The sequence below is a fragment of the Pseudophryne corroboree genome, unplaced genomic scaffold (assembly GCF_028390025.1).
Source record: "Pseudophryne corroboree isolate aPseCor3 unplaced genomic scaffold, aPseCor3.hap2 scaffold_1447, whole genome shotgun sequence".
In the NCBI taxonomy this organism is placed as follows: domain Eukaryota; kingdom Metazoa; phylum Chordata; class Amphibia; order Anura; family Myobatrachidae; genus Pseudophryne; species Pseudophryne corroboree.
This window is the reverse complement of record NW_026968076.1, coordinates 1-17,421: the sequence shown is the minus strand read 5'-3', so window position 1 is coordinate 17,421 and position 17,421 is coordinate 1.

The window sequence follows — 17,421 nt, the reverse complement described above, 5'->3', positions numbered from 1 at the left end:
ACAGCATGGTCACTTTCCATGTGAGATATTTAAAATCCACAGATTTGAGCGGTTCAAACCAATGTGATTTTAGGAATCCCAGAACTACATTGAGATCCCACGGTGCCACTGGAGGCACAAAAGGAGGCTGTATATGCAGTACTTCCCTTGACAAACGTCTGGACTTCAGGAACTGAAGCCAATTCTTTCTGGAAGAAAATCGACAGGGCCGAAATTTGAACCTTAATGGACCCCAATTTGAGGCCCATAGACACTCCTGTTTGCGGGAAATGCAGGAATCGACAGAGTTGAAATTCCTCCGTGGGGCCCTTCCTGGCCTCACACCACTCAACATATTTTCGCCAAATGCGGTGATAATGTTGTGCGGTCACCTCCTTCCTGGCTCTGACCAGGGTAGGGATGACCTTTTTCCGGAATGCCTTTTTCCCTTAGGATCCGGCGTTCAACCGCCATGCTGTCAAACGCAGCCGCGGTAAGTCTTGGAACAGACATGGTCCTTGCTGAAGCAAGTCCCTTCTTAGTATCTCTTGAAGTTCCGGGTACCAAGTCCTTCTTGGCCAATCCGGAGCCACGAGTATAGTTCTTACTCCTCTACGTCTTATAATTCTCAGTACCTTGGGTATGAGATGCAGAGGAGGGAACACATACACCGACTGGTACACCCACGGTGTTACCAGAACGTCCACAGCTATTGCCTGAGGGTCTCTTGACCTGGCGCAATACCTGTCCAGTTTTTTTGTTCAGACGGGACGCCATCATGTCCACCTTTGGTCTTTCCCAACGGTTCACAATCATGTGGAAGACTTCCAGATGAAGTCCCCACTCTCACTGGTGGAGGTCGTCCACTCCCGGAATGAACACTGCTGACAGTGTTATCACATGATTTTTCGCCCAGCGAAGAATCCTTGCTGCCATTGCCCTCCTGCTTCTTATGCCGCCCTGTCTGTTTACGTGGGCAACTGCCGAGATGTTGTCCGACTGGATCAGCACCGGTTGACTTTGAAGCAGAGGTCTTCCTATGCTCAGAGCATTGTAAATTGCCCTTAGCTCCAGTATATTTATGTGGAGAGAAGTCTCCAGACTTGACCTCACTCCCTGGAAATTTCTTCCCTGTGTGACTGCTTCCCAGCCTCTCAGGCTGGCATCCGTGGTCACCAGGACCCAGTCCTGAATGCCGAATCTGCGGCCCTCTAGTAGATGAGCACTCTGCAGCCACCACAGAAGAGACACCCTTGTCCTTGGAGACAGGGTTATTCGCTGATTCATCTGAAGATGCGATCCGGACCATTCGTCCAGCAGATCCCACTGTGAAATCTGCTGAATGGAATCGCTTCGTAAGAAGCCACCATTTTTCCCAGGACCCTTGTGCAATGATGCACTGACACTTTTCCTGGTTTTAGGAGGTTCCTGACTAGCTCGGATAACTCCCTGGCTTTCTCCTCCGGGAGAAACACTTTTTTCTGGACTGTGTCCAGAATCATCCCTAGGAACAGCAGACGTGTCGTCGGGATCAGCTGCGATTTTGGAATATTTAGAAACCACCCGTGCTGTTGTAGCAGTACCCGAGATAGTGCTACTCCGACCTCCAACTGTTCCCTGGACTTTGCCCTTATCAGGAGATCGTCCAAGTAAGGGATAATTAAGACGCCTTTTCTTCGAAGAAGAATCATAATTTCGGCCATTACCTTGGTAAAGACCCGGGGTGCCGTGGACAATCCAAACGGCAGCGTCTGAAACCGATAGTGACAGTTCTGTACCACGAACCTGAGGTACCCTTGGTGAGAAGGGCAAATTGGGACATGGAGGTAAGCATCCATGATGTCCAGAGACACCATATAGTCCCCTTCTTCCTGGTTCGCTATCACTGCTCTGAGTGACTCCATCTTGATCTGAACCCTTGTATGTAAGTGTTCAAAGATTTCAGATTTAGAATAGGTCTCACCGAGCCGTCCGGCTTCGGTACCACAAATAGTGTGGAATAATACCCCTTTCCCTGTTGTAGGAGGGGTACTTTGATCATCACCTGCTGGGAATACAGCTTGTGAATTGCTTCCAATACTGCCTCCCTGTCGGAGGGAGACGTTGGTAAAGCAGACTTCAGGAACCTGCGAGGGGGAGACGTCTCGAATTCCAATCTGTACCCCTGGGATACTACCTGTAGGATCCAGGGGTCCACTTGCAAGTGAGCCCACTGCGCGCTGAAACTCTTGAGACGACCCCCCACCGCACCTGAGTCCGCTTGTAAGGCCCCAGCGTCATGCTGAGGACTTGGCAGAAGCGGTGGAGGGCTTCTGTTCCTGGGAAGGGGCTGCCTGCTGCAGTCTTTTTCCCTTTCCTCTACCCCTGGGCAGATATGTCTGGCCTTTTGCCCGCTTGCCCTTATGGGGACGAAAGGACTGAGGCTGAAAAGACGGTGTCTTTTTCTGCTGAGAGGTGACTTGGGGTAAACAAGGTGGATTTTCCAGCTGTTGCCGTGGCCACCAGGTCCGATGGACCGACCCCAAATAACTCCTCCCCTTTATACGGCCATACTTCCATGTGCCGTTTGGAATCCGCATCACCTGACCACTGTCGTGTCCATAAACATCTTCTGGCAGAAATGGACATCGCACTTACTCTTGATGCCAGAGTGCAAATATCCCTCTGTGCATCCCGCATATATAGAAATGCATCCTTTAAATGCTCTATAGTCAATAAAATACTGTCCCTGTCAAGGGTATCAATATTTTCAGTCAGGGAATCCGACCAAGCCACCCCAGCGCTGCGCATCCAGGCTGAGGCGATCGCTGGTCGCAGTATAACAACAGTATGTGTGTGTATATACTTTTTAGGATATTTTCCAGCCTCCTATCAGCTGACTCCTTGAGGGCGGCCGTATCTGGAGACGGTAACGCCACTTGTTTTGATAAGCGTGTGAGTGCCTTATCCACCCAAGGGGGTGTTTCCCAACGCGCCCTAACTTCTGGCGGGAAAGGGTATAACGCCAATAATTTCTATCGGGGGAAACCCACGCATCATCACACACTTCATTTAATTTATCTGATTCAGGAAAAACTACATGTAGTTTTTTCACACCCCTCATAATACCCTTTTTTGTGGTACTTGTAGTATCAGAAATATGTAACACCTCCTTCATTGCCCTTAACATGTAACGTGTGGCCGTAATGGAAAATACGTTTGTTTCTTCACCGTCGACACTGGAGTCCGTGTCTGCGTCGACCGACTGAGGTAATGGGCGTTTTAAAGCCCCTGACGGTGTTTGAGACGCCTGGACAGGTACTAATTGGTTTGCCGGCCGTCTCATGTCGTCAACCAACCTTGCAGCGTGTTGACATTATCACGTAATTCCCTAAATAAGCCACCCATTCCGGTGTCGACTCCCTAGAGAGTGACATCACCATTACAGGCAATTGCTCCGCCTCCTCACCAACATCGTCCTCATACATGTCGACACACACGTACCGACACACAGCACACACACAGGGAATGCTCTGATAGAGGACAGGACCCCACTAGCCCTTTGGGGAGACAGAGGGAGAGTTTGCCAGCACACACCAAAACGCTATAATTATACAGGGACAACCTTATATAATTGTTTTCCCTTATAGCATCTTAATATATAATAATATCGCCACACAAAATGCCCCCCCTCTCTGTTTTAACCCTGTTTCTGTAGATGCAGGGGAGAGCCTGGGAGCCTTCCTAGCAGCGGGGCTGTGTAGGAAAATGGCGCTGTGTGCTGAGGAGAATAGGCCCCGCCCCCTTTTCGGCGGGCTTCTTCTCCCGTTTTTCTGACAACCTGGCAGGGGTTAAATACATCCATATAGCCCCAGAGGCTATATGTGATGTATCTTTTGCCAGCATAGGTACTTTCATTGCTGCCCAGGGCGCCCCCCCCAGCGCCCTGCACCCTCAGTGACCGCGGTGTGAAGTGTGCTGAGAGCAATGGCGCACAGCTGCAGTGCTGTGCGCTACCTTAAGAAGACTGGGAAGTCTTCAGCCGCCGATTTCTGGACCTCTTCTCTCTTCAGCATCTGCAAGGGGTCGGCGGCGCGGCTCCGGTGACCATCCAGGCTGTACCTGTGATCGTCCCTCTGGAGCTAGTGTCCAGTAGCCTAAGAAGCCCATCCATTCTGCACGCAGGTGAGTTCACTTCTTCTGCCCTAAGTCCCGCGTTGCAGTGAGCCTGTTGCCAGCAGGACTCACTGAAAAAAAAAAACCTAACAAAACTTTTACTCTAAGCAGCTCTTTAGGAGAGCCACCTAGATTGCACCCTTCTCGGCCGGGCACAAAAATCTAACTGAGGCTTGGAGGAGGGTCATAGGGGGAGGAGCCAGTGCACACCACCTGATCCTAAAGCTTTTACTTTTGTGCCCTGTCTCCTGCGGAGCCGCTATTCCCCATGGTCCTGACTGAGTCCCAGCATCCACTTAGGACGTCAGAGAAAATTACGAATGAATACACCATCGGTCAAAACGCGGCTGTTTAACTATGAATCTCGGTAATTTACTAAGAAGTGCAAAGCAAAAAAAAAAAAAAAAACACTGCCGTGAAAAATTACAACTCGTAAAAAAGTGCTAAAAAAAAAACAGACCTGCTTTTTTAATCCGTGATTGTATAGGCATGCAGGGATCCATGAGATCCGTGCATGTATATCAGTGGGAAGGGGTGGGAAAGTGGTTATTTTCTTTAAAAAAATTGCGTGGGGTCCCCCCTCCTAAGCATAACCAGCCTCGGGCTCTTTGAGCCGATCCTGGTTGCAGAAATATGGGGAAAAAATTGACAGGGGTTCCCCCATATTTAAGCAACCAGCATCGGGCTCTGCGCCTGGTCCTGGTTGCAAAAATACGGGGGACAAAAAGAGTAGGGGTCCCCCGTATTTTTAAAACCAGCACCGGGCTCCACTAGCTGGACAGATAATGCCACAGCCGGGGGTCACTTTTATATAGTGCCCTGCGGCCGTGGAATCAAAAATCCAACTAGTCACCCCTGGCCGGGGTACCCTGGGGGAGTGGGGACCCCTTCAATCAAGGGGTCCCCCCCCCCAGCCACCCAAGGGCCAGGGGTGAAGCCCGAGGCTGTCCCCCCCATCCAATTGGCTGCGGGTGGGGGGCTGATATCTTTACATTTTCACAAAAGGCTATTGTTTTTAGTAGCAATACTACAAGGCCCAGCAAGCCTCCCCCGCATGCTGGTACTTGGAGAACCAAAAGTACCAGCATGCGGCGGAAAAAACGGGCCCGCTGGTACCTGTAGTACTACTACTAAAAAAATACCCAAAAAAAGACAAGACACACACACCTTGAAAGTAAAGTTTTATTACATACATCCACACAAACATACAAACATACATACTTACCTTATGTTCACACGAGGGTCGGTCCTCTTCTCCAGTAGAATCCAAGGGGTACCTGTTGAATAAATTCTACTCACCAGATCCAGGGTCCCAGGCTCCTCGGAGAATCCTTTTGTAATCCACGTACTTGATTAAAATAAAAAAAAACGGACACCCGAGCCACGCACTGAAAGGGGACCCATGTTTGCACATGGGCCCCCTTTCCCCGAATGCCAGAAACCCACTCTGACTGATGTCTAAGTGGGTTTCTTCAGCCAATCAGGGAGCGCCACGTTGTAGCACCCTCCTGATTGGCTGTGTGCTCCTGTACTGACTGACAGGCAGCACGCGGCAGTGTTACAATGTAGCACCTATGCGCTCCATTGTAACCAATGGTGGGAACTTTCTGCCCTGCGGTTGACCGAAAGTGACCTCACCGCTGAGCAGAAAGTTCCCACCATTGGTTACAATGGAGCGCATAGGCGCTACATTGTAACACTGCCGTGTGCCGCCTGTCACTCAGTACAGGAGCACACAGCCGATCAGGAGGGTGCTACAACGTGGCGCTCCCTGATTGGCTGAAGAAACCCACTTAGACATCAGTCAGAGTGGGTTTCTGGCATTCGGGGAAAGGGGGCCCATGTGCAAACATGGGTCCCCTTTCAGTGCGTGGCTCGGGTGTCCGTTTTTTTTTTTAAATCAAGTACGTGGATTACAAATGGATTCTCCGAGGAGCCTGGGACCCTGGATCTGGTGAGTAGAATTTATTCAACAGGTACCCCATGGATTATACTGGAGAAGAGGACCGACCCTCGTGTGAACATAAGGTAAGTATGTATGTATGTTTGTGTGGATGTATGTAATAAAACTTTACTTTCAAGGTGTGTGTGTATTATCTTTTTTTGGGTATTTTTTTAGTAGTAGTACTACTACAGGTACCAGCGGGCCCGTTTTTCCGCCGCATGCTGGTACTTGTGGTTCTCCAAGTACCAGCATGCGGGGGAGGCTTTCTGGGCCTTGTAGTACTGCTACTAAAAACAATATCTTTTCATTTTCACAAAAGGCTCTCAGGCCCCCCATCCGCAGCCCATTGGATGAAGGGGGGGGGGGGGGGGGGCAGCCTCGGGCTTCACCCCTGGCCTTTGGGTGGCTGGGGGGGGGGGGGCCCTTGATTGAAGGGGTCCCCACTCCCCCAGGGTACCCCGGCCAGGGGTGACTAGTTGGATTTTTGATGCCACGGCCGCAGGGCACTATATAAAAGTGACCCCCGGCTGTGGCATTATCTGTCCAGCTAGTGGAGCCCGGTGCTGGTTTTAAAAATACGGGGGACCCCTACTCTTTTTGTCCCCCGTATTTTGGGAACCAGGACCAGGCGCAGAACCCGATGCTGGTTGCTTAAATATGGGGGAACCCCTGTCAATTTTTTCACCATATTTCTGCAACCAGGATCGGCTCAAAGAGCCCGAGGCTGGTTATGCTTAGGAGGGGGGACCCCACGCAATTTTATTTCAAGTTTTACAGTGTTTATTTAAAAAAAAAAAAAAAATTAACCCCAGCACGGATCACACAGATCCGGCCGAGATTCATTTTGAAAAAGTCGGCAGTGTTTTGCTAATCACTGCCGTAAAAAACAGAAAAAAAAAAAAACCGAACAACATCGACATCAGAAAACCCGAAAAGGCAAAATACGGGAGCTTAGTAAATTAGTCGTAATCAATTCAAAAAGTTGCAACTTTACACTGTCGATGTCATTCGTGATTGAACTTTGACCTTTTTCCCGAAAATTACGAATGTTAGTAAATATACCCCAGTGACTGAGTACAGTGTATATATCTGATTATCAGATGATGTGTGTATATAGGGGGCCCCATACCTGCTCTCCCCTGTACAATACATGACAGTCTCCTCTTATCCAGAGATGTGAGGGGCCGGTGATTCTCCATCATCACGTCCTTGTACAGACCCCTGTGTTCCTCTATATACTCCCCCCTCCTGCATGGAGACATAGACAGTGACATCCTGACACCTTATAGGAACCTGACACACACAGTGATACAGTCATCACCCAGACACATCCCCTGGTGTTACTGTATAGTGTCCCATTCCCAGCAGTCACCTCTCCAGTCATCACCCAGACATCCCCTGGTGTTACTGTATAGTGTCCCATTCCCAGCAGTCACCTCTCCAGTCATCACCCAGACACATCCCCCGGTGTTACTGTATAATACCCCATTCCTAGCAGTCACCTCTCCAGTCATCACCCAGACACATCCCCTGGTGTTACTGTATAATGCCCCATTCCCAGCAGTCACCTCTCCAGTCATCACCCAGACACGCCCCCTGGTGTTACTGTATAATGTCCCATTCCCAGCAGTCACCTCTCCAGTCATCACCCAGACACATCCCCCGGTGTTACTGTATAATACCCCATTCCCAGCAGTCACATCTCCAGTCATCGCCCAGACACATCCCCCTGTGTTACTGTATAATGTCCCATTCCCAGCAGTCACCTCTCCAGTCATCACCCAGACACATCCCCCGGTGTTACTGTATAATGTCCCATTCCCAGCAGTCACCTCTCCAGTCATCACCCAGACACATCCCCTGGTGTTACTGTATAATGTCCCATTCCCAGCAGTCACCTCTCCAGTCATCACCCAGACACATCCCATGGTGTTACTGTATAATGTCCCATTCCCAGCAGTCACCTCTCCAGTCATCACCCAGACACTTCCCCTGGTGTTACTGTATAATGTCCCATTCCCAGCAGTCACCTCTCCAGTCATCACCCAGAAACATCCCCTGGTGTTACTGTATAATGTCCCATTCCCAGCAGTCACCTCTCCAGTCATCACCCAGACACATCCCCCGGTGTTACTGTATAATGTCCCATTCCCAGCAGTCACCACCCAGATACGTCCCCCAGTGTTACTGTATAATGCCCCATTCCCAGCAGTCACCACCCAGATACGTCCCCCAGTGTTACTGTATAATGTCCCATTCCCAGCAGTCACCTCTCCAGTCACCACCCAGACACGTCCCCCAGTGTTACTGTATAATGCCCAATTCCCAGCAGTCACCTCTCCAGTCATCACCCAGACACATCCCCTGGTGTTACTGTATAATGTCCCATTTCCAGCAGTCACCTCTCCAGTCATCACCCAGACACTTCCCCTGGTGTTACTGTATAATGTCCCATTCCCAGCAGTCACCTCTCCAGTCATCACCCAGACACATCCCCTGGTGTTACTGTATAATGCCCCCTTCCCAGCAGTCACCTCTCCGGTCATCACCCAGACACATCCCCTGGTGTTACTGTATAATGTCCCATTCCCAGCAGTCACCTCTCCAGTCATCACCCAGACACATCCCCTGGTGTTACTGTATAATGCCCCATTCCCAGCAGTCACCACCCAGATATGTCCCCCAGTGTTACTGTATAATGCCCCATTCCCAGCAGTCACCACCCAGATACGTCCCCCAGTGTTACTGTATAATGTCCCATTCCCAGCAGTCACCTCTCCAGTCACCACCCAGACACGTCCCCCAGTGTTACTGTATAATGCCCAATTCCCAGCAGTCACCTCTCCAGTCATCACCCAGACACATCCCCTGGTGTTACTGTATAATGCCCCCTTCCCAGCAGTCACCTCTCCGGTCATCACCCAGACACATCCCCTGGTGTTACTGTATAATGCCCCATTCCCAGCAGTCACCTCTCCAGTCATCACCCAGACACATCCCCTGGTGTTACTGTATAATGTCCCATTCCCAGCAGTCACCTCTCCAGTCACCACCCAGACACGTCCCCCAGTGTTACTGTATAATGCCCAATTCCCAGCAGTCACCTCTCCAGTCATCACCCAGACACATCCCCTGGTGTTACTGTATAATGTCCCATTCCCAGCAGTCACCTCTCCAGTCATCACCCAGACACGTCCCCTGGTGTTACTGTATAATGTCTCAATCCCAGCAGTCACCTCTCCAGTCATAACCCAGACACATCCCCTGGTATTACTGTTTAATGCCCCATTCCCAGCAGTCACCTCTCCAGTCAGCAGCTGAATGATCTTGTTAGGGAGTTCCAGGATCTTCTGGTCAATGTGTCAGTGAGTGAGGTGGAGGCACCGTGATGGGGCTCTGGGTCCTGCGCAGTCCTCCTGACACACGGGGATGGCTGCTCGGTGTCTCACACTCACCGGATGTCTTCTTCACTATTGCGTAACCCTGCGAAATGGGGGAGACATCACTGTAAATACTCACAGATCTCCTCATCTCCCCAGTCATGTCCCTGTATTATTAATAGATATGTGATGTCACTGTGACGCTCCCAGTTCCCCTCACCTCCCCAGTCATATACCTGTATTATTACTATAGATATAAGTAATTTCACTGTGACGCTCCCAGATCCACTCACCTCTCCAGTCATGTCCCTGTATTATTACTATTGATATGTGATGTCACCGAGACTCCCAGATCCCCTCACCTCCCCAGTCATGTCCCTGTATTATTACTATTGTGCCAATAGACACACTCATCCCAACCCACACAGTGCACCTGTCCTATAACGGGCACACTTACCTCTGCATTATGGTTACCTCCTTTCTACTCAATGCACCTACCAGACATACACACCAGGGACGTGCGGTGAGGTACATTTATCAGGAGGCACTGGCTAGTAACAGAGCCAGATTTACACACAATATATGAGCCCAAGGATTACACACAGGTGCAGAGGTACACACACGGGGGCATTGGACACAGGTGCAGAGGTACACACACGGGGGCATTGGACGCAGGTGCAGAGGTACACACACGGGGGCATTGGACGCAGGTGCAGAGGTACACACACGGGGGCATTGGACGCAGGTGCAGAGGTACACACACGTGGGCATTGGACGCAGGTGCAGAGGTACACACACGTGGGCATTGGACGCAGGTGCAGAGGTACACACACGTGGGCATTGGACGCAGGTGCAGAGGTACACACACGTGGGCATTGGACGCAGGTGCAGAGGTATACACACACGTGGGCATTGGACGCAGGTGCAGAGGTATACACACACACACACGTGGGCATTGGACACAGGTGCAGATGTACACACACGTGGGCATTGGACACAGGTGCAGAGGTACACACACGTGGGCATTGGACACAGGTGCAGAGGTACACACACGTGGGCATTGGACACAGGTGCAGAGGTACACACACGTGGGCATTGGACACAGGTGCAGAGGTACACACGTGGGCATTGGACACAGGTGCAGAGGTACACACGTGGGCATTGGACACAGGTGCAGAGGTACACACGTGGGCATTGGACACAGGTGCAGAGGTACACACACGTGGGCATTGGACACAGGTGCAGAGGTACACACACGTGGGCATTGGACACAGGTGCAGAGGTACACACACGTGGGCATTGGACACAGGTGCAGAGGTACACACACGTGGGCATTATACACAGGTGCAGAGGTATACACACGTGGGCATTATACACAGGTGCAGAGGTATACACACGTGGGCATTATACACAGGTGCAGAGGTATACACACGTGGGCATTATACACAGGTGCAGAGGTATACACACGTGGGCATTATACACAGGTGCAGCAGTATACACACGTGGGCATCAGACACAGGTGCAGAGGTATACACACGTGGGCATCAGACACAGGTGCAGAGGTATACACACGTGGGCTATATACACAGGTGCAGAGGTATACACACGTGGGCTATATACACAGGTGCAGAGGTATACACACGTGGGCATTAGACACAGGTGCAGAGGTATACACACGTGGGCATTATACACAGGTGCAGAGGTATACACACGTGGGCATTATACACAGGTGCAGAGGTATACACACGTGGGCATTGGACACAGGTGCAGAGGTACACACACGTGGGCATTGGACACAGGTGCAGAGGTACACACACGTGGGCATTGGACACAGGTGCAGAGGTACACACACGTGGGCATTGGACACAGGTGCAGAGGTACACACACGTGGGCATTGGACACAGGTGCAGAGGTACACACGTGGGCATTATACACAGGTGCAGAGGTATACACACGTGGGCATCAGACACAGGTGCAGAGGTATATACACGTGGGCTATATACACAGGTGCAGCGGTATACACACGTGGGCATTAGACACAGGTGCAGAGGTATATACACGTGGGCATTATACACAGGTGCAGAGGTATACACACGTGGGCATTATACACAGGTGCAGTAGTATATACACGTGAGCATTATACACAGGTGCAGAGGTATACACACGTGGGCATTATACACAGGTGCAGAGGTATACACACGTGGGCATTATACACAGGTGCAGCGGTATACACACGTGGGCATTAGACACAGGTGCAGTGGTATACACACATGGGCATTATACACAGGTGCAGTGGTATATACACGTGGGCATTAGACACAGGTGCAGAGGTATACACACGTGGGCATTAGACACAGGTGTAGAGGTACACACACGTGGGCATTGGACGCAGGTGCAGAGGTACACACACGTGGGCATTGGACACAGGTGCAGAGGTATATACACGTGGGCATTAGACACAGGTGTAGAGGTATACACATGTGGGCTATATACACAGGTGCAGAGGTATATACACGTGGGCATTATACACAGGTGCAGAGGTATACACACGTGGGCATTATACACAGGTGCAGAGGTATACACACGTGGGCATTATACACAGGTGCAGAGGTATACACACGTGGGCATTATACACAGGTGCAGAGGTATACACACGTGGGCATTATACACAGGTGCAGAGGTATACACACGTGGGCATTATACACAGGTGCAGAGGTATACACACGTGGGCATTATACACAGGTGCAGAGGTATACACACGTGGGCATTGTACACAGGTGCAGTGGTATATACACGTGGGCATTATACACAGGTGCAGTGGTATATACACGTGGGCATTAGACACAGGTGCAGAGGTATACACACGTGGGCATTATACACAGGTGCAGAGGTATATACACGTGGGCATGATACACAGGTGCAGAGGTATACACACGTGGGCATTAGACACAGGTGCAGAGGTATACACACGTGGGCACTATACACAGGTGCAGAGGTATACACACGTGGGCATTATACACAGGTGCAGAGGTATATACACGTGGGCATTATACACAGGTGCAGAGGTATATACACGTGGGCATTATACACAGGTGCAGAGGTATATACACGTGGGCATTAGACACAGGTGCAGAGGTATATACACGTGGGCATTAGACACAGGTGCAGAGGTATATACACGTGGGCATTATACACAGGTGCAGAGGTATACACACGTGGGCATTAGACACAGGTGCAGAGGTATATACACGTGGGCATTAGACACAGGTGCAGAGGTATACACACGTGGGCATTATACACAGGTGCAGAGGTATACACACGTGGGCATGATACACAGGTGCAGAGGTATACACACGTGGGCTATATACACAGGTGCAGAGGTATACACACGTGGGCATTAGACACAGGTGCAGAGGTATACACACGTGGGCATTATACACAGGTGCAGAGGTATACACACGTGGGCATTATACACAGGTGCAGAGGTATACACACGTGGGCATTATACACAGGTGCAGAGGTATACACACGTGGGCATTAGACACAGGTGCAGAGGTATATACACGTGGGCATTATACACAGGTGCAGAGGTATATACACGTGGGCATTATACACAGGTGCAGAGGTATATACACGTGGGCATTATACACAGGTGCAGCAGTATATACACATTTGTGCATTATACACAGGTGCAGAGGTATACACACGTGGGCATTATACACAGGTGCAGAGGTATACACACGTGGGCATTAGACACAGGTGCAGAGGTATACACACGTGGGCATTAGACACAGGTGCAGAGGTATACACACGTGGGCATTAGACACAGGTGCAGAGGTATACACACGTGGGCATGATACACAGGTGCAGAGGTATACACACGTGGGCATTAGACACAGGTGCAGAGGTACACACACGTGGGCATTATACACAGGTGCAGTGGTATATACACGTGGGCATTAGACACAGGTGTAGAGGTATACACACGTGGGCATTGTACACAGGTGCAGAGGTATATACACGTGAGCATTAGACACAGGTGCAGAGGTATACACACGTGGGCTATATACACAGGTGCAGAGGTATATACACGTGGGCATTATACACAGGTGCAGAGGTATACACACGTGGGCATTAGACACAGGTGCAGAGGTATATACACGTGGGCATTAGACACAGGTGCAGAGGTATATACACGTGGGCATTAGACACAGGTGCAGAGGTATACACACGTGGGCTATATACACAGGTGCAGAGGTATATACACGTGGGCATTATACACAGGTGCAAAGGTATACACACGTGGGCATTAGACACAGGTGCAGAGGTATATACACGTGGGCATTAGACACAGGTGCAGAGGTATATACACGTGGGCTATATACACAGGTGCAGAGGTATATACACGTGAGCATTAGACACAGGTGCAGAGGTATACACACGTGGGCATTATACACAGGTGCAGATGTATATACACGTGGGCATTAGACACAGGTGTAGAGGTATACACACGTGGGCATTATACACAGGTGCAGAGGTATACACAGGTGGGCATTATACACAGGTGCAGCGGTATACACACGTGGGCATTAGACACAGGTGCAGAGGTATACACACGTGGGCATTATACACAGGTGCAGTGGTATATACACGTGGGCATTATACACAGGTGCAGAGGTATACACACGTGAGCATTAGACACAGGTGCAGAGGTATACACACGTGGGCATTATACACAGGTGCAGAGGTATATACACGTGAGCATTAGACACAGGTGCAGAGGTATACACACGTGGGCATTAGACACAGGTGTAGAGGTATATACACGTGAGCATTAGACACAGGTGCAGAGGTATACACACGTGGGCATTAGACACAGGTGTAGAGGTATATACACGTGAGCATTAGACACAGGTGCAGAGGTATACACACGTGGGCATTAGACACAGGTGTAGAGGTATATACACGTGAGCATTAGACACAGGTGCAGAGGTATACACACGTGGGCATTAGACACAGGTGCAGAGGTATATACACGTGAGCATTAGACACAGGTGCAGAGGTATACACACGTGGGCATTAGACACAGGTGTAGAGGTATATACACGTGGGCATTATACACAGGTGCAGAGTTATACACACGTGGTCATTATACACAGGTGCAGAGGTATACACACGTGGGCACTATACACAGGTGCAGAGGTATATAAACGTGGGCATTATACACAGGTGCAGAGGTATATACACGTGGGCATTATACACAGGTGCAGAGGTATACACACGTGGGCATTGTACACAGGTGCAGAGGTATACACACGTGGGCATTGTACACAGGTGCAGAGGTATACACACGTGGGCATTAGACACAGGTGCAGCAGTATACACACGTGGGCATTAGACACAGGTGCAGAGGTATACACACGTGGGCTATATACACAGGTGCAGAGGTATACACACGTGGGCTATATACGCAGGTGCAGTGGTATATACACGTGGGCACTATACACAGGTGCAGTAGTATATACACGTGGGCATTATAGTGTTCACTCTAGGAGTGAACTGGGGCAGGGCGCCGGGCTCAGCGGGGGCACACGTGTGCGCGCGGCAAAGCCGCGCGCGCGCGCCCGAAATGGGGGCGTGGCCACGCAAATTAGGGGGCGTGGTCACGCCTCCGTCATTTTAGGGGGCGGTGCGGCCCACAGACGCTACTATAGAGAGCGTCTGTGGCCGGCGACGTCACTGTTGGGGGCGTGCCCAGCACCTCCGTCGGTGCTGGGCTTCCCCCAGCCCTCTCCCAATGCGTAAATGGATGCCGCGCGCATGCGCACGGCATCTATACACGCCGGGAGTGGCAGGGAGCGGGCAGCTGTTATAGCAGGGCGCCGCAAAAGGGCAGGGCGGGTTTTGCCTGTTAAAAAACGGGCAGGGCGCGGCGCCCTGCTAAAACAGCCTAGAGGGAACACTACATTATACACAGGTGCAGAGGTATATACACGTGGGCATTATACACAGGTGCAGAGGTATACACACGTGGGCACTATACACAGGTGCAGAGGTATACACACGTGGGCACTATACACAGGTGCAGAGGTATATACACGTGGGCATTATACACAGGTGCAGAGGTGTACACACGTGGGCATTATACACAGGTGCAGAGGTATACACACGTGGGCATTATACACAGGTGCAGAGGTATACACACGTGGGCTATATACACAGGTGCAGAGGTATAAACACGTGGGCTATATACGCAGGTGCAGAGGTATATACACGTGGGCACTATACACAGGTGCAGTAGTATATACACGTGGGCATTATACACAGGTGCAGAGGTATACACACGTGGGCATTATACACAGGTGCAGAGGTATACACACGTGGGCATTAGACACAGGTGCAGCGGTATACACACGTGGGCATTATACACAGGTGCAGAGGTATACACACGTGGGCATTATACACAGGTGCAGAGGTATACACACGTGGGCTATATACGCAGGTGCAGAGGTATACACACGTGGGCTATATACGCAGGTGCAGAGGTATATACACGTGGGCACTATACACAGGTGCAGTAGTATATACACGTGGGCATTATACACAGGTGCAGAGGTATACACACGTGGGCATTATACACAGTTGCAGCAGTATACACACGTGGGCATTATACACAGGTGCAGAGGTATACACACGTGGGCATTATACACAGGTGCAGAGGTATACACACGTGGGCATTATACACAGGTGCAGAGGTATATACACGTGGGCATTATACACAGGTGCAGAGGTATACACACGTGGGCTATATACACAGGTGCAGAGGTATACACACGTGGGCTATATACACAGGTGCAGAGGTATACACACGTGGGCATTATACACAGGTGCAGAGGTATACACACGTGGGCATTATACACAGGTGCAGAGGTATACACACGTGGGCATTATACACAGGTGCAGAGGTATATACACGTGGGCACTATACACAGGTGCAGAGGTATACACACGTGGGCATTAGACACAGGTGCAGAGGTATACACACGTGGGCATTATACACAGGTGCAGAGGTATACACACGTGGGCATTATACACAGGTGCAGAGGTATACACACGTGGGCATTATACACAGGTGCAGTAGTATATACACGTGGGCATTAGACACAGGTGCAGAGGTATACACACGTGGGCATTATACACAGGTGCAGAGGTATATACACGTGGGCATTAGACACAGGTGCAGAGGTATATACACGTGGGCACTATACACAGGTGCAGAGGTATACACACGTGGGCATTATACACAGGTGCAGAGGTATACACACGTGGGCATTATACACAGGTGCAGCAGTATACACACGTGGGCATTATACACAGGTGCAGCAGTATACACACGTGGGCATTATACACAGGTGCAGAGGTATACACACGTGGGCTATATACACAGGTGCAGAGGTATACACACGTGGGCATTAGACACAGGTGCAGAGGTATACACACGTGGGCATTAGACACAGGTGCAGCAGTATACACACGTGGGCATTATACACAGGTGCAGAGGTATACACACGTGGGCATTATACACAGGTGCAGAGGTATACACACGTGGGCTATATACACAGGTGCAGAGGTATACACACGTGGGCTATATACGCAGGTGCAGAGGTATACACACGTGGGCACTATACACAGGTGCTGTAGTATATACACGTGGGCATTATACACAGGTGCAGAGGTATACACACGTGGGCATTATACACAGGTGCAGAGGTATACACACGTGGGCATTATACACAGTTGCAGCAGTATACACACGTGGTCATTATACACAGGTGCAGAGGTATACACACGTGGGCATTATACACAGGTGCAGAGGTATATACACGTGGGCATTATACACAGGTGCAGAGGTATACACACGTGGGCATTATACACAGGTGCAGAGGTATACACACGTGGGCA